Source organism: Petaurus breviceps, unplaced genomic scaffold (genome assembly GCF_028583685.1).
Source record: "Petaurus breviceps papuanus isolate PSGF00001 unplaced genomic scaffold, PetGlider_PUasm1.0 140, whole genome shotgun sequence".
NCBI classification, from domain to species: domain Eukaryota; kingdom Metazoa; phylum Chordata; class Mammalia; order Diprotodontia; family Petauridae; genus Petaurus; species Petaurus breviceps.
Genome location: NW_027185698.1, coordinates 10,185,493 through 10,211,789, shown reverse-complemented (window position 1 = coordinate 10,211,789; position 26,297 = coordinate 10,185,493). Strand labels below are relative to the sequence as shown.

At 36.3% G+C, this 26,297-nt stretch overlaps 1 protein-coding gene across 3 annotated transcripts in view; it reads left to right on the top strand.

Moving 5' to 3' along the window:
• PCDH7 (protocadherin 7) overlaps nucleotides 1–26,297 on the top strand; it is a 496,511-nt gene that overhangs the window by 273,920 nt on the left and 196,294 nt on the right. The window lies entirely within an intron of this gene.

The following is a 26,297-nucleotide window of genomic DNA, read 5'->3' as shown; positions in this document are numbered from 1 at the left end:
AGTAGCCAGTGTATGCCATACTTCTTTAATGGGCATCCTGGTTTTAGTGGGAAGAACAATGGAATAGGAATCAGAACACTTGGATTCTTGTCAGAACTCTGTCATTATTTGGATATGTGACTCTGAATTGAAGTAAGGGAGCTGAAATGAGGGATTTTAATGGGCCCCAACTCTGAGATCCCTCTTAGCTCCAAGGTTCTCTACTTAATAGTCCTTTTTGTTTATGCCCCATAATCTTTTCCCGTTCATTAACTCATATGAACCACATGCTCTGCAATTTTATAGGTTAGAAAAATGAGACTCAGGAATCTCAAGTGACTTGTCTAAAGTCACTCAGCCACTAATTGTGTAACTGGGGCAAGAGTCTAGATTTAGCTTCTAGATAGTTATCTTCCCATTAGAGTTTGTTGGATTTTTAATGGTATTTTATAATCAGTTATGACTAACATACCCTTTTAAAATCTTATTTATGTTAAAGGTTTAATATTTTTTGCTATCACCTTTAAGTTCATAATGGGCATCAAGATTAAGGATAAAGGAGCTGTACAATATGGGAAAAACAATAATGCTGCCACTGCAAAAAAAGAGATCAATAAGTCATAAACACAATTGATTTTTCTGCTCAAGGTTCTGTTTGCTTGAATTGTAATTTCAGAATGCACTTTTGAGACTAATCTTAAAAAAAACTTAATAGTGAGCAAATGAAAATTTCTAAACTAGGACTATATACAATTTCTTTTGGGATTTTCTGTCAGTTATGCCATATAGTTGATATTAATCTACTCAAAGAAGAGTGTCTCTACCCATCCTTTAAATCCCAATTCAAATAAGACCTTCTTCAAGAAGTCCTGAGCATCGCATGACCAAAATCTTCACTGTCTAGCTTCACATAACAGTTTGTAAGCTGTATGAGGGTAGGAAACATGTCTTACCAAAACTTTGTCTCTCCTTCACTATCCATAGTCCATAGTATAGAGTAAGCGATTAATAATGGGCTGTTGATTTGTTGATTTGAATTGAATTTTTCTCTACCTTTGACCTCTCTACCTCAAAATGCTTTAACTCTTTCTAAGACTTCTGTTGAGTAAAAATGGTGACCATGTACAAACTAACAGCAATAGAAATAATATTTTGATTATATTCAGTAGTTTCAACAAAATAAAATCTTAAGTATCTGTAATTTAGAAAATATTTGCTTATACTTAATGTTCCTCATTACTTTTGCAATTCAATCCAATGTAATTTGGGGGGGGTAATTATCATTGAAAAGGCTAACTGTTCAATCATGAGAGTAGTACAAAGATGAATAAGAGATGTTATTTAGCCTCAAAGGTTTTACCATCTATGAATAGATATAAAACCGTTACAAAAGTGCTTTAATATGATCTGGAAAAAAAGAAAAGGATGGGGAGTGGTTCAGTGATTTCATTGGCAGAAAGAACTTTGGGTGAGGAAGGGCTTTCTATCAATACATGCTGATATCTTCTTTGCAATTTAATCAGCTAGGAGAGTTGACTAGCACATAGAGATGGTTAGTGACTTTCCCAAGATCACACAGCCAGTATGCCAGAAGTGGATCTTGAACTGAGGTCTTTCTGACTTCAAGGTGTGCTCCCTCTCCTCTGTGACATGCTGCTTCTCCATGACAGAATTGTAAACAAAGTGTTGTTAGAGAATTGGGCCTTGACAGATGAACCAGAATTGATTAGCTAAAGCTCATCTTCAACTGGTGGGGGAGGGAGGGCAGGGAGGACAGAAACTGTCACTTTTGTTTTTGTATCCCTATCACACTCCCCAGCACAGAGCAAGAACTTAATGAAGGTTTATTGAATTGAATTTGATTAGCTTTCCTGATTGGAATAATAGCTTAAGCAATGGAACAGAGGTAGGAAATCTAGGGACATTTTCCAGGAATAATCTAGTTTGCCTGGAGCATAGGGTGTGTGAAAAACAGTGATAGAAGATCATTTGAAATGTAGGTTGTAGCCATATTTAATTCCCATGTAGATGAGCTCACACTTTGTTCTGGAGTCAGTAAGGAACTATCAGAGAATTTTGAGCAGTAGAGTAATGGGATCGGAGCTGGCTTTAGCAAACTTATTTTGGCAGCAGTATATAGGATAGCTTACAGCAGGAAAATCAGATAGGAGGCTATGGAAAGAATCCAGATAAGAGATAATGAGGGTCAGTAAGAATGCAAAAGGAGGGATAGTTGGAATGTATTTCAGGAAGTATAATCTACATGAGTCAGTGATTATATTTAAAGGCTAAGAGTGAGTAAAAATTGAAACAAGGATCTGAAGTTTCAAACCTGTTTAACAGGGATAGGGGATGGGGTGTCAGACTGGTAATAAAAATAGAAAATACAGGGGAAGGAACAAGTTTGGGGAAGAATATTATGTGTCTGCTTTTGTATATGGTATTTTTGTGATTCCAGTCAGTTGTTTAGATGGAAACATCCAGCAAGCAATTGTAAATGCAGGTCTAAGGCTTGGAAGAAAAAGAGGTCTAGAAATACTGTTTTTGGAGTCATTCTCACCAAGGTTATATTTGAAGCTATGGGATCAGGTATTTCTAAGGGAGAGTTTTAGAGGAACAAAATAGGGTCACAAACAAAACAAAACATTGGATTGTTTTATAAAAGCTTGAAGATTGGTGAGCCATGTTCAGCAGAAAGTCAAGAGGTAAGAAATTAATAGCAGGGGGAGAGATGAATAATCTTGGCATGTGGGCTAGTTAGGGATGAAATTGAAGGAAGGATGGGGTTAATGATCTTGAGAAATAGGGAAAGGATGGGTAGAGGGAAGACTGTGGAGTTGATGAAGTGCCAATTCAGTAGTAGTGAAGGTGATACAAAGATGAGATATTTTCCATTAAAAAAGGAATTTCAGAGTTAAAGACCCTAAAAGTGGAGCAGAGATAGATCTTGAACTGATGGTTGCAACAAAAATGAGGATCAAGGAAATACTGTGCTTGAGAACATGTCCTTGAATTGAAATAGGAAGAAATGCCATTGGCAGCAAGGAGGTTGAGATCCTTTTTTTGTTCATTGATCCAGGCACCTGGCCTAGAATTTGTGTTGGATCTCCAGCCACAAAAGCTCGCAAATCTATCCTGCATGCTTAGGAATCCCTGGTCTTACCAGAGCCATGCTTTAGAGAAAAGATGTCAAACCCTTTGGTCCCTGGCCCAACACAGATTTAAATGTATTTGGAAACTATTTAGCCAAATAAACAAAAATACAATTAAACATAGATTAAATTTTATTTTAAAACTAAGTCAACATATAGCCTGCAGAGTCCCTTATGTATGGCTTAGTGGCCTTTCATTTCTATTTGAGTTTGACACCAGAGCTCTAGAGAGATGCTCACAGACTTGCAAATGTTATTTTCCATACAACCTCTGCTTTTTCCTAGATTTTTCCTCTTCTCCAAAGGTATTTTCTCTGTGTATATATACACATACATCTTAATTTTTATTTTACCCTAGACATTATATATAATATCCTCTAGATATACATGTGGATGGTACATTTAAATATATTATACATACATATGTAATATACATCTAGAGCAGAATAGCACAACTTTTATGATATGTTCACCCAAGCATATTTAAATGTACCATCCAGACTTATTTTACAACATGAGAAAGAAAAAAAAACCGATATCCAGGTATTTTCTCCTATGCTTTTCCAAAAATTCTTTAAATATTTAAGACATCAGCGGAGGTATCATTGAGGTCAGGCTTTCACATGGTCAAGAACAACATAGTTCTTAGTTACCCAGTGAAAGCAGGTAATTTGTGCCTTGAATTGGTTAGATCTGTCCAAAGTCACCAGGTAATTGCTCAGCCTTTCACTTTGATTGTAGAACTGCCCTTCCTATGTTAGAGATCTAATAGTTACTAAGGAAGGGGGGATGAGGTGGAGGAACTAGCTGAGATGAAAACTATTATTGAAACCATTTATATGCTAATTATGAATTGATTTAGCTTAATTCCTGTTGCTGCTTACTGTAATACACTCAATATTCTGTCTGTCTCTCTCTCTGATTTGTATAAGCAAGCAATCAATCATATATTGAATCTGAACACATAACTAAAATGGCCCTGGAACTTCAAAGATATTTTATCATAACTTGCTATGTGTTTGAAAAGGCTAAACTAGGATACAAGGGCTGTGGTTCCCCAAACATTTACAGCTCTGCTTTCTTCCTAACACGATTCAAAATAGGAGGGGATTTTTACTACATTGTGTAAGAGACTGGAACAAATGACTTCTGAGTTTCTTACTGATTCCAGTATTTTATGATCCTGAGGATCTATTCTTCTTAATTCATATAGGAAATCTCTAGGGCTAGAGGGACATTCTATGATTGTGGGGTTAAAGATAACAATATCAAAGATATAGACCGAGATAATGCCTTAGAAGTCATTAAATATAGCTCTCTAATTTTCCAATGAGGAAAATGGGGCCCAGAAAGGTTAGACAACTACTCTGTGTTTGAATTTGAACACAGGTCTTTGTGACTCCAAGTCCAGTGTTCTAAACCAACAATCTGATTATTCATATTGAAGACTGAAGGGTTAAGTACATTAGGAAACGTGGCCACACTTCATTTTAGTTCCAATCTGCTATTTCATTAGTATAAGGAACTCAATGAGGAAATTCCCTTGATCAACACTTCTGTGCAACCTAGGCTAAGAGATTATATGACTTTCATAGGGTAACTGAGACAGCAGGTACCAGAGCTGAGACTGGAATGCAGGTGTCCCTAATTCCGAGGTCAGCCCTCTGTTTACTGTGTCATTCAGCCTCCCAAATAGCCACATTCTTTCGGAAAAATTCCAGATGTAGTCTTGTGCCAATGCTGTAATTATTCTGAAAATGTTGCCAACAAAATTAACTGTAATATATTAATTTCAACAAACAAACAAACAAAATCAAAACACCTGCTGAACATTTTTCCTAATTGGCAATAAGCAGGGTTGTTTCACCAAACTACTAAGGTCATTCATTCATTCACTCATCAGGTATTTGCTTGAAAGAAATTGTTATGCTGTTAAGTGCTGAGGTAAGATAAGAGAAAGAGGAATAGAATATGGTCCCTGTCTACATTGACTTTATGCTCCTGTTGAGATGTAAAACATATAGAAATCACTTCTGATAGGGCTTGGACTAGATGATGTCCAGAATCCCTTATCTGACTCCACATTCTGTGATCCTATAAGTTAGAATTAAAATTACTGTAGAAAAAAAAAATAAGGGAAGTACAAAGCATTATAGGAGCTCAGAAGAAAGAGACATTTCTTCCAATGGGGAAGTGAAACTTGAGGATATTACATCATTCATGCTGCTTACTAACTTTGTTGCATGGATAAATGAATAAATGAATCCAAACCTATATCTTCTGTTTGACCTGTTTACCATATTTCACAAATTCCATACTTTTAAGTGGTAGCTAGGTGATCAAGAGGTTAGAACACTGGGCCTGAATTCAGGAAGATCTCAATTCAAAGTTGACTTCAGACACATGCTGGCTTAACCCCTATTTGCCTCAGCTCCTCATCTGTAAAATGGGGAAACACTGGAGAACAAAATGGCAAACCACTCCAGCATCTTTGCCAAGAAATCCCCAAGGGAGTCATGTACATAGAGTCTGACATGACTAAGTAACAACAGTAATATTACTCACATATACTGTGAACAAGCAGAGATTGACTGGGATTTGAATGGCTCTTAATAGGCCGTCTCCATTAGGATCTTAAAGCAGAGGAAGATGAAGTAAGGGCATGTTGATAAAGTGTTCTGGATTTGGAGTCAGAGGACCTGGGTTCAAGTCTTAGCATTTTTTGCTTCCTGTTCAATTTTAGAAAAAGGTACTTAATCTTGTTGGACCATATTTTGTTAAATGGAGTAGCTGCCCTAGATGATCTCTGGTGTCTTCTGGCTTTACATTGGTGACTTTATGATAGAGAGACAGTGTGCAGATATCAAATCAAGAACAATTTGACATTCCTTATGACTTCATGAGCAGGGTCGTTAATATGTTGATGCACCTGTATACTGTCAGGGAGGTCGGTGTCAGCTCTTATTTGGGAAATAAATGAGTTATGAGGGACATAATTAGAGATTCATATTTAGGGGTAGTAAACTCTTCAGTTTTTGTGCACGATAATCTTCTCTGCCTGTCTTCCTCTTTGTTAACTAATGTTTTGAGACATGGAAAATAGTTAAGTGATATATTGATTCACAAGATAAATTCTAGAAATGAAACTAAATGTTCAAAGGCTGTTATATGCAGAGCTTAAAATCAAATAGGGTTTTTTCATAAACATATAATGAGTTTAGCACACATTTTATCCTTGGTTTCAAGGAGTAATTATCCATGCCCTAGCCCTCCTCTCCCCCAACCCACAAAAAAAAAAAAAAATCATGCAACTACTCTTTGGATAACAACACTACTTTTTACTTCCTTTTAATTTTTTTAAAGTTTTATTCATACCTTTTATTTTTTAATACTGGAATCATTTTCTAATAATTCCTCTCCAAAAATAAAGCCTTCCCTTATTACAAAAAAAAATCAGTTAAGCAAAGTCAAGTAGGTGCATTCACAACATTCTATGCCTATACTCTCTTACTTTTCCACTTAATGGAGAGAGCTGTGTTTTATTGCTAATTATCTGGAGCCAGCATTGTTAATGAGATTTAATCTGAATTCTGACATCATTTAAGGTTATTTTCAATTTCATTATTGTGGTTGTAACACATATAAGCCCTGGATTTACTTCCCTAACACTCATGCTCAAAAGCAGGTTAGATCTCTAAGAACTCAGGGGCTTTTTGTTCTATTGTGTAGGTACATTGGTTCCATGTGCAAATTCACTAGAGAGGGTGAGATATCAGTATCAACTATTTATTCTTAAATTTTGCTTCACATAAAAACACACTATATACATGACTTAAGGTAAGATTTGGGACTTGACAGTAGCTCTTTAAGAAAAAAAATATTGGGTAGCTGATGATGGCCTAGTAAATTTCACAGAGAATGTGTACATGATATAGGGGAGACAGTAATACTACTGAGTTGGTCATTGCTTTACAGGCAGGAGGTTTACTTTACTAAAATATATGGAGAGCTATTCAGTCACTTCAAAATCTTGTTTTGTGGCAGTGGTTAAAATGGAACCCAAGAGGCAACAGTTTGCAAACTAATGCTAAGACTAGATTCATAGAGGATTCTAATACACTTAAATTGGTTAATTTTTAATTTTAATTTTTTTCATAAAAGGCTAGTAATTGCCATATTGATCATTGATATAACATAGAAAATGATCAATAATTGAAGTGGCTGACTATAAAGCAGATTGTAATAATGCAGGATTACCAGGGCCATCCCTATTTAACTTATCATTTATAAACATTGTATAGGGAACTTAATACTTTAGAAAAGAAGAATTCAGTAATATCACTTCTTAAAACACCTCCTCCCAAAAGTGATTGCATTTTAAAAATTAAATTATGTTTATTTTTAGTTTACATAATTCATTTCCTCAAGATTTTGAGTTACAAATTTTCTCCCCATGTTTCCCCTACCCACTACCCCAAAACAGTGATCCCAATCTGCTCTCTTCTATATCCTTCCCAATGCCCCCTCCAGCTTTCCAGTAGAGCAAGATGGATATATATACCCCAGTGCCTATATATATTATTTCCCAGTTGTATGTAAAATAATAATAACAATTTTTTAAAACATTTTACTTTAAAACTTTGAATTTCAGGATCTTTCCTTTGCTCCCTCATCGCCCACTCTTACTGGGAAAATAAGCAATTCCATATAAGTTGTACATGTATAGCTGCACAGAACATTTCCATAGTGGATATATTATGAAAGACTGACTATATGTCCCTCCATCCTATCCCGACCCCCACTTGTTCTATTCTGTACTTTTATCCTGTCCCTTTTCAAAAGTGTGTACTTCCAACTTCCCTCTCTCCCCCAACCTGACCTCCCTTCCACCACCCCCCTTTTCATCCCCTTTCCCACTACTCTCCTGTATGGTGAGATATCCTATTTAGTGTGTATTTCATCCCCACCCTATGCCAAATCCAATGAGAGTAAGGTTGACTCATTTCCTTTTGCCTTCCTGTTCTTCCCCTCCATTGTAACAGTTTTCCCTTACCTCTTCTATATGAGATAATTTACCCCATTCTGTCTCTCCCCATCTCCTCTCATTATATCCCTCTCTTACCTCTCAATTTCATCTTTTAAGTATCAGCCCTTCCTATTCAATTGGTCCTGTGCCCTCTGTCTATGTATACCTGTACACATATATACACACACTCACATATGTATTCATATGCCCATATACCCTCCTATATAGACATACATGTATGTATGTATACATATACACATTATATTCCCTTCAACTATTCTCATACTGAGAAAAGTTTCATAAGTTACAATTAACGTTTTTCCTTGTAGGAATGTAAATAGTTCAACTTTGATAAGTTCCTTATGATTTCTTTTCCTTGTTTACCTTCTCAAGCTTCTCTTGCTTCTTGTATCTGATTGTCAAATTTTCTATTCAGCTCTGGTTTTTTCATCAAGAATGCTTGAAAGTCCTCTATTTCATTGAATGACCATATGTTCCCCTGAAACATGATACTCAGTTTTACTGGGTAGGTGATTCTTGGTTTTAGTCGCAGCTCCTTTGACCTCCGGAATATCATATTCCAAGCCCTTCAATCCCTCAGTATAGAAGCTGCCAGATCCTGTGTTATCCTGATTGTGTTGCCACTATATTCAAATTTTTTTCTTCTTGGATGCTTGTAATATTTTCTCCTTGATCTGGGAATTCTGGAACCTGGCTATAATATTCCTAGGAGTTTTCTTTTGGGGATCTTTTTCAAGAGGTGATTGGTGATTCTTTCAACCTCTATTTTGCCCTCTGGTTCTAAAATATCAGGGCAATTTTCCTTGAGAATTTCTTGAAAGGTGATTTCTAGGTTCTTTTTTTGCTCATGTCTTTCAGGTAGTCCAATAATTTTTAAATTATCTCTCCTGGATCTATTTTCCAGGTTAGTGGTTTTCCAGTGAGATATTTCACATTGCCTTCTATTTTTTCATTTGTCTGGATATGTTTAATAGTATCTTGATTTCTCCTAAAGTCACTAGCTTCCATTTGTTCCAGTCTAATTCTGAAGGAATTATTCTCTTCAGTGAGCTTTTGAGATTCTTTTTCCATCTGGCAAATTTAGCTTTTTAAGGCATTCTTCTCCTCATTGGCTTTTTGAGCCTCTTTTACCATTTGAGTTAGTCTATTTTTTAAAGTGTTACTTTCTTCAGTCAGGTTGTTGACTCTCTTTTCATGATTTTCTTGCATCATTCTCATTTCTCTTCCCAATTTTTCCTCCACTTCTCTTATTTGGTTTTCAAAATCCTTCTTAAGCTTCTCTATGGCCTGTAAACAGTTCATATTTTTCTTGGAAGCTTTTAGTGCATGAGTTCTGACTTCATTGTCTTCCTCTGGTTCCATGCTTTGATCCTTTTTGTCCCCAAAAAAGGAATCCAAAGTCAGGATATTGTTCTTGCTTTGCTTCCTTTGCTTGCTTATGTTGTCACTCAATTGTTTTATTTTTGAGCTTTTTGCCACAGTAGAACTCTGCTTCCAGAGTGGAGAGCTTTGTCACAGATCACTGGGGTTTTCTCTGCTGCCAGAGTTATTAGTTGGGTGCCCTCTTAGAAGCCTCCACTAGCTTTGGCACACTGGTCACACACCCTGAGACTTCCACCCTAGACAGCAATCCATATCCAAGCAGGTTAAAGCAAGAGAGATTACCCCTCAGACTGGTCACTTGGTCCCCCTACAATCTGCAAGCCAGGAGCTCTGAAAGAGCTATATGGCGGCAGCCCCTGTGCCTTAGCTGCTTCTTCCTTCATAGGGCCGAGGTTGGACCACACTGCCAGACTGCCTGTTCCCACAAAGTCCTCACTGAACTCTCACTTTGTCTTTGGCATTTATGTGTTGATGATTCTGGAAACCACCACAGCAGCTGGTGATCCACTCTCCTGAAATTCCTCCAGATGGGGCTGTTCTGGCCACCCTGAGGCTAAAACCACAGACTCAAGCAGGGCTCCCAGCAGGCTATGATGGACCCTTCCCACCGGCCTGCTGGGCTATCTTCAGTGGGAGGGTTGTTTCTCTCTTGTCACTTTGTGGGTTCTGTAGCCCTAAAGTCTTCTTAGAATCATTTTTGATAGCTATTTGAGGTGGTTATGGAGGGGGCATAAGGGGTTTTCCTGCTTCTACTCCACCATCTTGACTCCACCAATTCCATTTTTTATTACATAAAATAGGTCTGTCCTTACATATTAGAGTTCTTGTACTGGAAATTTAAAATCTACACTTAGGTCTTAACATTTAAGCTATGATTTTCAGCTAAATAATCTTGCATACACACAAGATTCTTTTATATACATAATGCACACACACATTTATCTATCTATCTATATATAATATGTGTAGAGACACACATCTCTATTATTGGGAACACAAATATATATAAATTAGTCAAACAATATTAAATGAAAATTGTAGAGCTATTTAAAAGGTGGTAAGTTTCCTCATATATACTGAGGGAGTTGAACTTGGTTATTTCTAAGGTTTCTTCTAATTCTGAAATTCTCTGTTTCTTTGTTTCTAATACAGGGGCACTAAGGTAACATCCCAATTATGACACAACTAACTATGATGTTAATTATTGTTATATCATGATACCTCTCCTCAGTTTTAATTATTTGTTTAAATTTATTCACCAAAGCTGTTGAAGACTTCTCATCTGTACCGTGCATACTTTATTTTCCTTACATAATTATCAGCCTCATCCATAAGTTTCCATAGCGAAAGTCTCACATTCCAAATAAAACATATAATTAACTTTAAGTGCTTTTAGGTTTACCCCTCTTCACAAAACATAGGCAGATTTATATGATGCATACATGGACATGGGAAAATATACTGGTCTTCAAACATACTCTTTACTCCTCCACTCCTTCCTTATGTGGTATAAAAAGTTCATACATTTGTAGTGTTCCACCCATGCTTTCTGGGCTTACTCACCCAACTTGCAGCCATCAGTCAATCAATAAAAATTTATTAATTGCTTACTGTGTTCCATATTAGCAAGTTGAGTCACCAGATCCAGTTCTCAGGACCCTGCGGGTAATAATACTGTGGGTAGGTACACTTTCTACCAGTGGGCTTCCCATTAACAAATCTGGTCAATCACTAGCTAGTTGGCACAATATGGCAGATAGGTGAAACGATGGATCAAGTGTTGGACTTGTGGTCATAAGGTATGACTTCAAATCCTACCTCAGACACTTACTAGTTGTATGACTGCCTCAGTTTCCTCATCTGTACAATGAGAGTATTAGACTCATTGGCTTTTAAGGTCACTTCTAGCTCCATCTTGGCTCCACCCTCTGTCTTTTAAAAAAAAACTTCTTTTTTTTTTTTTGCTTTTTGGAGGGGGCAACACAAGGCAATTGGGTTTAAATGACTTGCCCAAGGTCACATGGCTAGTAAAGTGTTAAGTGTCTGAGGCTGGATTGAACTCAGGTCCTCCTGACTCCAGGGCCAGTGCTCTATTCATTGTGCCACCTACCTACCTCCTCCATCCTCTGTCTTTACAGCTTTTGATCAGCAAAATTGCCACATCTTGTGCAGGTCTCACCTTTACATATCAATTTAGTTTGCATTTAGTAAGTACTTACCATGCAGAGAGAATTCTGTCTACAAGGTTTTGGAGAGTATTCAGGAGAAGTTTCAAATCTCTTCACTGAAATATAGAAATTCATAATCTTGATGAGGTAAAAAATATAAATGAACCTACCTGAGTAGCAAACAATATAAAGTTGTGCATTACTGTCATAATTTTTCTCTGTGAAGAAATGTTAAATAGCACTAATGTTTCAGAACATGCAGTAACTACTAAATTGGTTAGAAATGTTATCTTGGGTGAAGTGACCATTGATCTTGACAAGATCCTGATGAGACTTAGATGATTTGAGAAGGAAAGAAACAGATGAAAGGATTGTGAATGTAGCATCCAAAAAAGGCTTGGAGTCAGAAATGAACTTGGTATTTGCGAGAAAAATCAGGAAACCAACCTTGTTGGAACAGAGGGTTTCCACTAAGATAAGTTTGGATAGGAAAGTGGAGGCCAGATTGTTGATGACCTTGAATACTATTTTGTAGGCAGAAGGGAGAAGCTATTATATAACACATGGGAGAACTGATTTCATCATTGGATTCTGTTTATGGGACATATCAATTCACTGGCAATATGTAGAGTGGGTTGGAAGGAAGAACAATTGTAGACAGAGAGATTTGTTCTACAATAGCAGAATACATCCCTAAGAAGCAGTAAAAAAAAAAAAGAAAAAGACAAATTCCTATGTCCATAAAAAGATCCTGGTGGATTAGATCGAGAGAAAAACACTATTGATCAGGAGACAGAATATACCTGCCCAGCTCTACGTTAGAAAAAGGAATAGTAGTTAAAAAGGCCCAGAAATGTTGGAAAGATGATATAGGTACAGGCCTTTTATGAACAAAGGGTTTGCCTTCCCCAAGCTCTTTACCTTTCGACCTGCAATCCAATTCCATTTCATCCCAGCCCCCAGCCAGGGGCTGAGTGAGACAATTTATTTCAAAGTTCTAAATTTCTTCTTCTGTTAAAAAAAAAAGGCCCAAATGTGAACTTCCTTTTTGACTAGTAATAAACACTAAATCTCCCTGAAGAAAATAGTTATTCTGGTCTTTTGGTGTTTTATTTTTTAATTGACTCTTGTTGTTTTTTCCCCCTCCCTTGGGTCTTATCTAATCATTAGTGAAATAATCAGTTGGAAGAGAGATGAGCAGAATCTGGGTGGGAGGTAGACATTTTGTCAGATTCCTCCACTTCCAGGTGTACCTTTTTCTTCCATCCTTTTCCAAAATAGGATTTGAAAGGAAAGAGCTAAAAGTTTTCTTTTCTGTTCTCATCATACATGCAAATCTGAATAAATGAAATCTGATTACTATAATTTCTGCTCCTTGTTTGCTTTAGAGGAGTATATATCTGGCATGTCTTTTAGAGTATGGGGTATAATGCTCTATTATTTGTGGGAGAGGACAAGGAAACTCTACAAGGACATGCTATTTTACCAACTAACTGTGAAAGCTTTCTTAGCCATGCACGCTTCTTTCATAACTAACACCCAGATCCTTAACTAAATTAGATAATAAGGAACATGTCTCATCTGTTACTCTACCATCTTGCTAATGATAATGAAGTTATCCTGGGGTGTGGCCTAAGAGTGGCATTTGGGTGTTGGCTATTTGGAGAAAACACTAATCACCTTCCAGCTAATTTCTTATAATTAAGGAGAATATCTTGGGTTGCCAAGACAATTTAAGCAGGTAAGGAGGTATTTTCTGATCTCCTCTAGAAGAAATAACAACACCTAGTCATCTCAAAAACCTGGCTATATTTCAGTTCTAAAATGCTGGAATGGAGCCATATTAAGAAGGGAGAACTTGGAAAAGAGAAATGGACCCTTATAGGACTAAAGATATGATCCTATGATTTTGGGAATTAACTCTGGCATCTTTCTCCCCCCTCCCCCAAACAAATAAACAAAGAAAAAACATGAAGGAAGAAAAGTAGATCATTATTATATTTTTAATATTTTATTTATATATTATATAAATATATTTATATTACAAATACATTGTTATATAAATATATTTATATTTTAACTCAATTTTTGCACCCCTCTCAACCTAAGTTAAACACATTTGTTGTAGCCAGTGCTGAAAATTAATTATTAGAGCCACACTTGCAGCTGTTCTTTCGTTTTCTGCTATGTATTTGTCTGACCCTGGAGTTCTCAGCTGGGCAGATTTTTGGTCAGACCACCCACAGAGGGAGGAAGAGTAGTAATTTACTAATCCTCTGTTAAATTCTTCCATTCAGCCTCCTCTTTGGAGGTGTCAAAAGAAAAAAAAATAGGCCTTGGAAGCTTTGGAGTTTCCTTTAATATTGCCTGTCTTCAATCCAGCCACCTAATGGGTACTCATTAATGTTACAGACCTGAAAAACATTCTTGTGCTGAACATTAAGAATTCTGGGGAGTTCAAAGGAAAAGGTCAGGGTTTTATTCCCCCCCCCCTCCAAATGATTTTCTCAGTTGTTCTTAATGTAATAAAGCCCTCTCCTTCACACACAGGCATCATCATTAAAGAATGTTATCACTAATAAAAGGAACAGGGGAGTTGTCATTGCCCCTGGTTGATCCTGGGAATGTTATCAAAAGTTAAAAATACAGAAGCTAAATGATCTTAACTTTTCTCATTTATATTATGCTATTTCTGAAGAAAATATACCAAATTTATTTTAAAAGTAAAACAAGTTGGCTTTCTTCAAGCATATTCTTCTAGCAAACATTTCTGGAGTAATTGTAAATTTTTGCCATTCTCTAACTTAAGTCCTTTCCAGTATTGAATGGATTTTGTATTCCAGTAGTAATTTAGTGATGAACTGATCACTTCCGAATGTTACAATATAAAGTACCCTTTGGTCTTGGAATACATTTTTTTTTAAATGAGCAATATTTACCTGCTCTTTCTTCTCTTAACTTTAAGGCTGATCCTCTACAGTAGGGTTCTAATTCAGGGATAGGAACATCAAAGAACAGAAGCAGTGCTTTGATCTTGGGCTCACAGCCCCCCTGCTGAATTTTTATTTTGTCCTCCAAATCTCCTAACTTCCCCCTACCCTCCTAGTTAGTTTTTCTTCCCCCTTACTTTGAAAAAAATGCTTTAAAAATTAGAATGCTACTTATAATTGTGAATCAGTTAGGAATTTCCTGGTTAAATTATCCAAAGCATGAAGTGAATATACTTTACTTACCCGGCTAATTCTGCATGTGTAAATCCAATGCATTAATGGATAGTACCTCCAGAACTTTTCCTCTTCCCTTTTCTTTCCTTATCAAGAGCCTAAAGAAATGTCAGTGAGAAAAATGCTATGGAAAACTCGTTATCTCTAAAGAGGCATTATTGTACCTCTTATTTGATACTAACCAATTATTGAAAGACAAATAATTCTAAATGAAAAATGAGTAGTATCACTGTTGTTTGTCAAATCCATAAAAGAACACATCTTATTTTCTTTTAAAAAATATAATAAAGTAGAAGAAAATCATCAGATATCCTGGAAACTCAGTACTTCTTGGTTAATGTACTCACTAAGTACACATTTTCCCGTAATGTTTTGCTTTTAATATATTAAAATCATGCATTCTGCTTACCAGTATTTTTTAAATGATTATTCCCAATTTAAATGGATTTGTGTCTGCTAATTTGATAAAAAAAAAATCCCATATAAAAAAAACCCAACTTCTGTAAAGCTAGCTTTTATCTATTTCCCCTGGTAGTCATTGGATTTTTGTTGTTGACAAATAAGCAATTATTCATTCATAGAGATTTACCTTAAAACTGTTATAAAATCAGAGTGGAATTTAAAGATGAACTTTTTCTTATCTTGCAAATATGTGCAAAGTCGCACAGCTAGTGATGCAGATTGGCTTAGAAACCAAGAATCTGACTCCTATTGCAGTATTCTTTTATCTAACACATCATGGTAGCCTGAACTTTGTCACCAAATTTTCTCACCACATTTCCCCTTACCTTAGTTTACAGGTAAACATACTTTCCAAACTTTTAGTCCCAAATATACAACACTCTCCCCTCCCCGCATCTATACTCAGTGCTACACCAGTGCAAGTTCTTAACCATTACACAGTGGACTTTTTAAAAAACAAAAGAATTTGACAACTGCATTTCAGTATAGTTGATTTCTTTTGCAATCATACACATTCCATTGTATATATTTAAAAGCTTTGTTTTGAGAAGTTCTCCACCCAAGTGACAGATGGGTCCAAGTCACGCAAAAGGTTAAGAAGCCTTACTCTACAGTGCTCCAGAAGAAGTCTGTCGTAGAGGGCTGGTTATGGCTCCATGTCCTCCAGGCCGTCTAATCTGAATAGATTATGTCTCAGACACCATCCTGTGGGACTGCCTTCATTCTTCAGCATCAGTGCTGGGCAGCTAATGCTACATTGTTGGAAGCAAACCTAGCATCCTTCAAGCTGGGGACAGAAAAACGAAGTTTTTGCAAGGAAAGCCTGATCTCTTGGAGACAAAGAAAGGACAACAGTGTCCAGAGTTAGTAACACAAGTTCTCGAGCCCCAGAAAGGCAGAGATTTATAAACAGTGATTTGAGTATCACCTGGGGGTGAAGATGGCTAACTCCAATCAAGCAGAATAGCAGTGCTTCACTGAGTGGTGATGTTTTAATGTTCACTTTCTACTCTTTTAAGAGGCAGAGTAAAAGTGCTTGTTGGGGAAGGGATGAAGGGAAACAAAACAACCAGAGGGAGTTGTTTGGGAGAAAGCCAGTTAAATAGACATTGAGATTGCAATATGCAAGAATTGCCAGAGGCAGTTTAAGATTTAGGGCACCAGCATAGGAACATTACCCAGCAAGCCAAGGGACTGGATAGGATTAGAACCATCAGTAAGGAAATACACCTTGCTATTATTTATAGTACTTTTTTGATTTTTAAACTCTGCTAGAGTCTGACACCTTGGATAACTGGCTTACAACCTTCTGAGGGGTCAGATGTAGTCCTTAGTGCTTCCCTCTCATCCAGTTCGATAAAGGAAAAAAAATCACTAATTGAGAGACACATAAAAACTTTTTTTAAGGAAAATTCTATTAAGAATGAGAAACTAATTTATATTGGATTTGTTTTGGGGTTTGAAAAGCTGGTGGCAGTTGGGGGAAGGGAGTTGCGAAGATAATTGACACGTTGTGGCATGTGTATGGTGCTTTTCAACTTACAAAGTGTTTTCACACACTTTAAATCCTAGCAAGGGTACATGTTTATCTCTTTATTTTGTATATGAAGAAAATGTGAATCTGAAAAGCAGAGCCAGATCTTGAATCTGGGTCTTCTGACTGTTAGGTCAATGTTTTTGTTTGTTTAATTTTTTCCCCTAGCTCTTCATCCTGCCTCTTAACAGCTAAAAATTGAAAATTAAAATATCATCACTCAATGAACTAGTTACTGCCCTGTCTATTTGATTATAAGCACTCCTACTCTACTGGGCAGGGCAGCTGTGGATAGAGTGCTGTGCCTGGAATCAAGAACACTCCTCTTCCTGAGTTCAAATCTGACCTCCGACACTTACTAGTTGTAAGACCCTAGGCAATCTCTTAATCCTGTTTGCCTTAGTTTCCTCATCTGTAAAAATGAGCTGGAGAAGGAAATGGCAAACCACTCCAGTATCTTTGCCAAGAAAACTCCATCACAAAGAGTTGAACGTGACTGAAAAATTACTGAACGACAACAATCTCTGCTTGGTGGGAGTTAGCTATCTTCATCCCTGAAGAAGTGATATAGTCACATAACTGCTGTATATTGTTGTAAGGGGCTCCATATTGACCTAGGGATATTTATAATGCAGTTGAATTACTTTGCCTGCTCACTCTGGCTGCCTCCAGCTGGGTGCCCAACCAGGCCATTCTTAATATCCCAAGCTCTAGAGAAATTGTTTCTTCCCTCCGAATTCTATGGCTTCATCATTCCATATCTTGATAAAGTCCTTAGGCAAAAGGAAATGGCAAGAACAGTAGAGAAGTAAAAGACATTTTTAATCATGGGTCCTGAGTGTTATGAGACTGTTTTAGTTGTATTTTACAGAAGATTACACTAGACATTTTAACTTAATAAAAGTATGTTTATCTTATCTTAATTCAAAGATTAAAAAAGAGACTCTTGGTGGGTATTTTTATAACCTACTTAGTATTTAGACATGTTTATTTTGAGTACAGTGTATCATTTAATATCATATGGTTTTATAAGTTTTTATGATACTGCAAAGTAATTAAATTTTTAGGTATAACAAAAGTCACAATAAAGTAAAAAAAATGAAAAACCCTGGCTTCCTGTTAGTCAAGGCAGTTATGGAATGGTGCAATTCAGTATAAAGGACTTGGTTCTAAGGTGACATGGCCTCCAGTCCTGGGTCTGCCACTAACTAGTTATGTTCAAAAAAGTAATTTGCACTCTCTAAGCCTCAGTTTTCTCATCATTGTAACAAGGGTTTCAGTTGCTAATCTCTCAGGTCCCACCTAGCTCTAAAATGATATTTTCTTGCCTTATGAGTAATACTATTTTGGATTAATATACTCGGATGAAGGAGGCAAAGTGGATAAAGGACTAACCTTAGTGTTTGTTGGAAAGTCCTGGTTTCAAGTTCCACCTATGGCCCAGACTGGCTATGTGAACCAGGCAAGTCACTTACTATCCTCTAAGTGTCCCCAATGACTCACCAAGACTACAAGTTGTAGAGTATAGGCTGCTTAGGTAGAGTTGCTCCCTAGGAATTTTCCTATAACAGTGAAATCATAGATCTGTTCTGCTACCCCCACCCCTACCTCCAGTGTTTTGGTACACATATGTACTCCTTTGCTGTGTGCAGAAGGTAAATAGTCTTTTTTGTGTCAGTGGAGAAACTGGCAAGTCACCAGATGGACTGAAAAGAACAATGTTTTTATGAATATTTTAACTAGGCCAGAAAGTAAAGCTGAATACTTGACTGGTCATTTTTTATCTTCTGCCAAATAAGAGAACATGAGGATTAGGACTTTGCAATGATCCATGTTACACGTCTCAATACAGAAGAATACATCAGTTAGACAGCCACAACCACAGAGTGACACTGATTTGACTTTAGTTGGAGGATCTGATAGAAAAAAAAATATAGTCCTTCATAAATTATAGTGGAAATCTTTTGTTATTTTTAAGCTATTCTTAATCAGTATGCATGGGTTAACATAATGAACATGTGTATACCAGAGAATTTCAGCATTTGAATGATGATGTCATTTTTGCAAGAAAGGTCTTTAATTTAAACGGTGTGACAGCAGATCATGTTATGCTTATCAAATACACTTGTACAGATTTCAGCATATTAAAGTCTTTCAAGACAAAAGGATTTTCTACATTCTTCATGATCCAATTAAGGTTCAATCAGTGAGATTCATTTCATGTTCATGGTACACTTCTTACTTTGCAAATGAAACCTATTACTTTACTGTTTAATACAGAAAAAGGTAAAACCATGACTAGGGTAGGATAATCAGGACTTTGTGTTAAGGCACCAGCATTGTGGGAGGGGGGTAATGGTAGAGGTGTTGGGGAGACCATTTACTCTTTGCAAACGTCCTCCAGCTTGTCTCCATGCTACACAATACAAATGCATCCAGTTGGAGCAGGGGATGAAAATCTCCCCACATCTTCCCCTATACTTTTCTCTCTCCTAACACAACCTTGTACTCATCTGAAGTGTGAGAAGTTCTGTTGACTGGTAAGGTTTTGAATTGCTTTAATTTCTACTCAGGATGTGATACCGCACAGTTCAAGCCACCCCCACTCCACTCCCACCATATAGAACTCTTCCTGACCCCACCAACACATAAGCGATTTCTCCCTCCATTGAACTTCTTTTCTTTTGCTGGTTGACATTGTTAATTTTTTGTCATATATATTTATATAATGTCTCTTCAAGTTCCTTGAGGATGGGGACTATATCTTTTTTTTGTTTTGTTTTTATGGGAATGTTCACAAAAGTACTACGTCTAATATAACACTATAAAATAAACTATTGAAATATGTGTGTGTCACACAAACATACACACTCAATATGTCTTGGGTCAGATTTTTTAGATGATGACCTTCTTGGGCACACTGGAGAATCAGACCACTATACTACCATGATGGTTTCCCTCCTCTAACTGGCAGCGTGTATAAGTGCCTTGGGAAGGAATGTCTTTTCCCTAAGCAGGGAGCCTGTTGCCATTGCTACTAGACAAAGATGTGATGTCAGCCCTTTAGATCAGTCGTTCTCCTAGAGCTTCATGCCCTTCTTTGGCCTAGTAGAGCTCATTATACATCCAGTGTATTTGGAGAGCACAAGAATCCTTCTCTAGGAAGAAGATAGGTGTTTGTGCCTGAGTAAAGACACTTCCTACATAAGGGTGCATATCATAGCAAAGTCCTCATTATCTACTCTGAAAGGAGACTCACTTCCAAATATGGCAAGGAGAATTAGGCACAATATGCATCCCATATGCTTTCCAACTGAAGAACTTTTCAATAACAATGTACATACACAGGCAATACACAGCCATAACAATCCTCTGCTGAGTAGGTCATTACAGTAGTTATGACTAAGTTGATAGGATTAACAAAACACTTCTTAAAAAAAATTCCTGAAGAGCAAACCCAGCTGGCAAAGTCAATGAGAGCAGCACCACCTCCTTGGATGTTTAACACTATTTAGTAGAGGCAGCCACAGATTCTGACAACTATAAACTCCTACCATACATAAACATCAAGAATTATGCCTAGCTGTAGCACAAACAGTTTATTTTATGAATTCTGTAAGAAAGAAACCAGAAGAACTACAAATATAAGTATAGAATGTTGAAGATCTCTCTCTTTCACCCGGGCATTTGATGCCTTCATTTTCAAAATGTGAAAACCTGTCATCAAATTCATTTGCTACCTCTTTTCCCTAACAAGTTGTTATAGCCTCAAAGAGTAACATTCTTAACATGGATGTAATTTTGTGGGGGAAAAATACTAGACAGGCAAATGTATTTACCCTTGCTTTCAGTTTAATCATTAGGAGATATAATGATAAAATCTGTTAGATGGAGCACTGAGTATCTTCCCACTTAATACTTAACTCTTTATGCTTAAGGCAAATCAAATTGTTTCTAATATTCATTTCCCTTGTTTGTATACTCTTAATAATGCCATCATCAGGTCTTAATGCAATAGTCAAAGATTAATTTAAAGATTACAATTTATTGAAAAAATTCTTTGAATTTGCAGCTTCATTTGAAGACTTTATTAAGTTTATTGACAGTAGGTTATTAAAAGGAAATTCGTTTCTTTTTTGGACACGTAGATTTATGTCAGATTTAGTTGCAAGGGAAATGAGTTTGATGGATGAAAGTGGTCTTTGATCTACATTACAAAGCCACCTCACAATTTTTCATAATGTTACTGTCTTACATTAGAGTATCTTCAGCCTTAAGGGCCAAGGTTGAGGAAAGTTTTTATTAGAAATCAAATCAGTTTTTAGACAACAATAACCCCTGCTCTCAATCACTGAATAAAATACAAGCTCTTGAAACATCCTTTTTTAAATTAATAGAATGTATCAGTTTGTGTCATATCATATGGGGTCCGAGAACAACAACAAAGTCGTATTTCAATCTTTCCTTTTAACCTCTTTTCCTTTTCTTGAAATCCTCTGTTATCAGGGATCATCTGATATGAATATGCTTGAAATTTCATATCATTTAGATTTTCTGTTTGATACTTTTACTCGTTTTCCTTTCCATATGTGGTCAAAGCTCCAGTGTTTCATCATCTACAGCATCAGTGATTTTTTTGTTTGTTTCAACCTATTTCTTCTATTTTTTTTTTTTTTAAGCAATCGGGGTTAAGTAACTTGCTCAAGGTTACACGGCCAGTTATTATTTCTGGGTGTGGTGCTGAGTGTCTGAGCCCGGGATTCGATCTCCAGGTCAGTCTGACACTAGAGCCGGTGCTCTTACTCGCTGTGCTACCTGGCCACCCCATCAACCTATTTCTTCTAATAATTGGCCAAGGTGGGGACAGGCAAGGGTAGGAGGCATAGAAAAGGGAAGATTGAAGGAAAGTTTTCTACTTCCTGCTCTATGAAATTTAATTCTAACTCTCCTTTTCTGAGGAGGTGCAAACCATTCCAGGTTGTCTATCCTACCTTCCTCTACCAATCTATATTTCTATTTTTTCTGTGCCACTTTTTTTTTTCTCAAGGCAGTTGAGGTTAAGTGACCTGCCCAGAGTGACACAGCTAGTAACTGTCTAACCCTCTTTTTTATTTCTCACCACATAACATGGAGGATGGGTTAGTGAGTTCAAACCTATACCTTTCTCCACAATTGTATGAAAATCAATTCAGTCTCATTTTTACAAGCATATGAGGCATTATCCCTATTTAATATAAGTAATTGAGGAACCCTTAATAAAAACAGGTTGTTATCTATGTAATGTTTTTATGTGCACAAAGCATGTTTATTCTAATGGTATAAGTATTTTTTATGCCCAATTAGTGAAGTAACAGATTGGAGAGAGATTTGTGTTATATCCATGCTGTTACTGCTAGTAAATGTTAAACCTCAACATCTCATGTAGGTTTTCAAGGCCATGGAGAATGTGAACTGGAAACTTTCTTAACCTAAATTAATAAAGCCCATTTTTCTTTCATCCAAAACAACTTCATGTATGGCCCTTGCCTTTTTTTTGTCTTGTAAAAATTTTTTATGCCAAAAGGAGCAAATATATTATATTTGCTCCAAGTTGAAGCAAGGATTCTTAGAGCAAGGTGGGACCTCAGAAGTCACCCAGTCCAGGCCTTACTGGCCCAATGTAAATTTCAATAGTGTGGTTTCTTTCACATTGTATTTTACCAAGCAGAGAAAACATAAATGTGTTGAGTTAAGAACACCCCTATAAAGCTTGGGGAGAAAGCCATCACCTTCCAAAGTTAATGAATTGGGAGAAGGGGACTGACAAAAGCAACAGCATTTAAATAAGTAATGCGGTGCACTCTCCAAGAAATTCCACTTGTGCTCAGAGAGGCACCTGGTATTTTCTTTCAAAGAGACAGAGTTTGCTATTTGTGGCAGGTCGTGCACAATATGCCTTCACTTTCATCAAACCAGTCTTATCCTTGCCCCCTGATTTCAGGATCAGGGAGCAGCTGTGTCAGCAGATGCTCTAGGTTTACTTTTGTCCCTGAATGTATCTAACCAGGAAGTCATATTAGCGTTACATTGGCAAAGTGATTTGAAAAAGAGATTTCAAAAGGAAGAGAGTTGTATTTGCATTTGCTGCAAGATTTAATGAAACCTTTTGTGATACTTGTAAACTGAGCTGTATGGAATAATACATAAAGGCTCAGGTATAGAGTCAGCAAAAAAAAAAATGGCAGTGCAACCATTGGCAAATTTGATAACCTCTTAAGGTCTCCAGTTCACTCTCTAAAATTATAAGTTATATTAAGTTATTGATCTACATTCATTTAGGGAGTTACCATATTAAGAGTTCTCTACATGAATAAGATGACAAGTTTGAATCTCTTTCTCCCCCCAAAAGAATATTGAGATTTTTTTATATATAAAAGGATAAAAATGAATTTTTAAAGAGTTTAAATTGCTCTATGGAATTATCATAATTATAAACTCCAAATAGTATTTAATTTTTGTTCTTCCTATTGTTACTGCTAGTGATTTTGAACTAATGTCCCCCCCCTTTTCTAAGGTGTAAGTAGTGAAAAATTACCAGTCTATAGATCTCCTTATGTAGATACTAAAAAGAGGAAGTTTTATACTCAGCGTAACATGGTTATTTTATGTGGGTTTGTGTAATAAATTATCCTTTTTTACATTGAATGTTATTGAGGCTGGCTTTGGGGGCAAATTTCCTAACCCCTCAAAATTAATATAATTTTGTTTATAAATGTAAATGGTCTAATAAAAATCAAGCAGCCATAATCAGTATGCATTCCATGTGGAATGGCAACATAAGTGACATTTTGAATTATTTTAATTGCATATTCAAAAGTGCTAGTGGATATGCCATAGCGTGAATAAGATCCTGAAACTAATTAATGTGGCTTCATTTATCAAACATGGTAGAGCTATTATAAATACTAATAATAGCATTGTAACGGAGTATTTCCGTTTGTCTGTGGATACAAAGTACTATCATAATGACCCAAACCACTGAGTCGAAGAAACTATGTATTGATGTAACTTAAAAGCATCCCTGGTTTCTCTATAGTAGACTGACGATATCCACTAAATGCCATTTTCTTACTTTTACAGTCAGTAGTTTTGTGGCATGGTATAGTTAAAAGAGCATTGGATTTAAAGTCAGACAACTTGGGTTCCAACCTGACTCTCCCTTTTACTCTCTGTGTGATCTTGGGCACTCACAACCTTTATGACTCAAAACCCTCATGTGTAAAATGAGGTTGAACTAGGTTATCTGTAAATTATTGTCCATATTTAATTCTTTAATCCTATATCAGAGAGTCAACAAGCATTTCTTAAGTGCCCACTATGTGCCAGATATTGTGTTAAGTACTAGATTCAGGTCAATCAAAAAAGCATTTCTCCATATCTGTTGCTGACCAACTTGCCGTGAACAAATGTGTTCAGTTTTTAAATGACCAAGGAACCAGTTAAACCTCTTTATAACTCAATGTCTATATGTTAGTCGATAACAAAACAACAAATTAATAGCCAACTCAGTTTAATGTCTTTAGGTGACAGTTTTATTGGAAAGGGTCAGTAAACTCAAACTGTGTCTAATTACAGAAGACAGGGCATTTTATTGATATATGTCCCTTTTGGGATAATGCCCTACCTTCATCTCTTTCTCATATGCGTCTGGAAATCTATGGCAGTAGAATTGCATGTTTGTTAGCATGAAGGTGTGGAAAAAAATGATTTGAGGTTATTTGAGTTTTGATCTTGAACATGTTGTTGTAGCAAGACAGGGTTAAATTCTGTAGCAGAATAGAAATAACTGGATTGTCACTCAAGAAGATATGGATTTTAGTCTTGGTATTGCCATGAATTACCTATGTGGTCTTGAACTGGGCCTTTCACTTGCCTGAAGGCTCAGATTTCTCATCTGTAAAATGAGGATTTTGGACTAGATATAGCTTAGCATCTTTAAGATCCTTTGATAGCTAATATTAAATTTAACCATATCCCCAAATGAATATGATATAAAACCCAATACCTTGAATTGTGCCCAGGAGAAAATTATCTTACAATGAATAGTTCAAGGAACTCATACTGTGTGTTCCTTCTGCTTCAATCCAGTAAGTACAGTAGTTATATTGCTACATTTGGTGTCAGCCGGTAATATACAGGTGACTTTACAAAGATTATCTCCATGGCTCATGAAGCATTCCAACTAGGAGATTGCAAAAGCATGTTAAGTTCTTATGAAACCCACATCTAAGAAAGAAAATTATATTCAGCCATAGTTAACACAAGTGTCAATAAAAATCCCCCAAACATTTTGTTCTATAACTGTCATTTAGGGCAAGCCCAAGATCCCTGAGGCTCTTTAATTAACCTCAGTCAAAGGGAGAAAGCGTATATTTTCAAAGTATAGGGGCTCTGCCTGTAGCCTTCATCTATTTTTTAAAGAGATTTTCACTTGTTCACCAGATTAAATTCTATCATCTCAAGCTTAAATTCTATGAACTCAAGATTGAATCTCAAATATCAGTACATATTCAACTAAGATTTCATTTTGAGACCCCTTTAAGAACTTCTATAAACCAGCTTTATTCATTTAGACAAATACTTGTATTTGGTGACTTTCACATGAGAAATGTTGTATGTACTAGACAGGCTGGAAGTTATTCTTTGATTTGACCTACATAGACACTGAGGCATCATTCTGATTAGTGACCACAGGCTTGAAGTTGATGGAGTAAAACATTTCCTATTTATTTTGAATTGTATGTAATAACTTTTTTCTCTTTCTGTGTCACTGTAATAGAGGCTATAATGTATTTACCTTAAACTTTGTAAAGCTGACTTTAGAGTCTTGTGTAATGTAAGAGCCCTGCCATGCATCAAGATTTGCACATATGACTCACAACAGTCACAATCTTTTGACTCTGGATAACAGAGCCTCATTTGGAAGAACAGTTGGACCTGAAGATAACAGTTTTGGGAATAAACATTTCTTAGTTCACAACAAGCAGATGCAAAACTAGACAGAGCAAATTTCATTAAATTAGGAACAAATGTTGAATTTGCTGTATGTGTGAAGGAATGGAATTTTGTGTTTTCATTTACTTCTACATATGAGTTTGGGTTGGGGCTGTGAGTGGAATATAGTCATTTTTATCTACATTGCTCATATAATCTATACTTTTCATGATAGTCTTTTATTGGTTTATTTATTTTTAGTTTTCAACATTCAATTCCATAAGTTTTAAATTTTCTCCCCTTCCCTCCCCAAGATGGCATGTGATTTGATATAGGCTCTACACATACATTCCTATTAAACACATTTTCTTATTA